This window comes from Mchenga conophoros, linkage group LG13 (genome assembly GCF_057382185.1).
Source record: "Mchenga conophoros isolate Kocher_MC1m ecotype Shallow Benthic linkage group LG13, M_conophoros_male_GT1.1, whole genome shotgun sequence".
Lineage (NCBI taxonomy): Eukaryota > Metazoa > Chordata > Actinopteri > Cichliformes > Cichlidae > Mchenga > Mchenga conophoros.
In genome coordinates, this window is record NC_140538.1 from 32,233,167 (window position 1) to 32,235,666 (window position 2,500).

Here is a 2,500-nt window from a genome sequence, read left to right on the forward strand (position 1 = left end):
AGAGAGATATTACATCCTCACCTGATCTAGTCCCCCATTAGATCCGCCCCCCCACCGCAGTTACCCCGTACCACATATCTAGCACGGACCTTGACCTCCAGCAGGCCCCGGGGACCCACATTACCCCCCCCCCCCCTTCCCCCTGCAGTTACCCTGTACCACATGTCTAGCATGGACCTTGACTTCCAGCAGGCCCCGTGGACCCACATTACCCCCCCCTGCAGTTACCCTGTGCCACATATCTAGCATGGACCTGGACCTCCAGCAGGCCCTGGGGACCCACATACTCCCCTGCTCTACTCCCCCACTAGCTTTCCTTTCTTGCAGTTACGCTCCAGCGCATATCCAGCATGGACCTTGACCTCCAGCAGGCCCCGTGAACCCACATTACCCCCCCCCCCCCCCCCCTCCTGCAGTTAACCCTGTACCACATATCTAGCACGGACCTTGACCTCCAGCAGGCCCCGGGGACCCACATTACCCCCCCCCCCCCTTCCCCCTGCAGTTACCCTGTACCACATGTCTAGCATGGACCTTGACTTCCAGCAGGCCCCGTGGACCCACATTACCCCCCCCCTGCAGTTACCCTGTGCCACATATCTAGCATGGACCTGGACCTCCAGCAGGCCCTGGGGACCCACATACTCCCCTGCTCTACTCCCCCACTAGCTTTCCTTTCTTGCAGTTACGCTCCAGCGCATATCCAGCATGGACCTTGACCTCCAGCAGGCCCCGTGAACCCACATTACCCCCCCCCCCCGCAGTTAACCCTGTACCACGTATCTAGCACGGACCTTGACCTCCAGCAGGCCCCGGGGACCAACATACTCCTCTGCTCTACTCCCCCACTAGCTTTCCTTCTCCCGCAGTTACCCTCCACCACAAATCCAGCATGGCCCTTGCCCTCCAGCAGGCCCCGAGGACCCACATACTCCTCCGCTCTAATCCCCCATGAGCGTTCCTTCTCCTGCAGTTACCCTCCACTGCATATCCAGCATGGCCCTTGACCTCCAGCATGCCCCGGGGACGCACATCCTCCCCTGCTCTAGTCCCCCACTAGCTTACCTTTCTTGTAGTTACGCTCCAGCGCATATCCAGCATGGACCTTGACCTCCAGCAGGCCCCGTGGACCCACACTTAAGCCCCCTCCCACTGACAAAGCAAAACACCACTGGCAAAATCCTCGTGCCCCTGGTACTCCAGAATGTAAATTCAAACATGCCCCTGGTACACTGCGCAGAAACACTTTGCCACACACACGCACGCACTGCTTGTGCCTATGGTACGACAACTTTTCTCGTACCTATGGTACGACAACTTTTCTCGTGCCTATGGTACGACAACTTTTCTCGTGCCTATGGTACAACAACTTTTCGCCGTGCCCCTGGTACACCGCTCAGTAGCACTTTGCCACACAAACTCTCCTCGTGCCTATGGTACGACAACTTTTCTCGTGCCTATGGTACAACAACTTTCCTCCGTGCCCCTGGTACGACAGCTTTTCTCGTGCCTATGGTACAACAACTTTTCTCGTGCCTATGGTACAACAACTTTCCTCCGTGCCCCTGGTACGACAGCTTTTCTCGTGCCTATGGTACAACAACTTTTCTCGTGCCTATGGTACAACAACCTTTCGCCGTGCCCCTGGTACACCGCTCAGTAGCACTTTGCCACACAAACTCTCCTCGTGCCTATGGTACGACAACTTTTCTCGTGCCTATGGTACAACAACTTTCCTCCGTGCCCCTGGTACGACAGCTTTTCTCGTGCCTATGGTACAACAACTTTTCTCGTGCCTATGGTACAACAACTTTCCTCCGTGCCCCTGGTACGACAGCTTTTCTCGTGCCTATGGTACAACAACTTTTCTCGTGCCTATGGTACAACAACCTTTCGCCGTGCCCCTGGTACACCGCTCAGTAGCACTTTGCCACACAAACTCTCCTCGTGCCTATGGTACGACAACTTTTCTCGTGCCTATGGTACAACAACTTTCCTCCGTGCCCCTGGTACGACAGCTTTTCTCGTGCCTATGGTACAACAACTTTTCTCGTGCCTATGGTACAACAACTTTTCGCCGTGCCCCTGGTACACCGCTCAGTAGCACTTTGCCACACACACACTCCTCGTACCTATGGTACGACAACTTTTCTCGTGCCTATGGTACGACAACTTTTCTCGTGCCTATGGTACAACAACCTTTCCCCGTGCCCCTGGTACACTGCGCAGAAACTCTTTGCCACACACACACACCACTCGTGCCTATGGTACGACAACAGGCCCCGGGGACCTACATCGCACCTTGCTCTTGCCTCCCTTACAGCTGAAAAAGGTCCATGCCTGTGCCCTGGCCCTGCTGAAATTCCCTCTCCATTTAGCCGAGGCAGTGAGTCGGCCTCCTGTCTCCCTTTACGGTCGAAAAAGATGTGCTCCTGGGCGCGCTGGCCCTGCTGCTACTCACATCGGGCATGGACCTGGACCTCCAGCAGGCCCCGGGGGA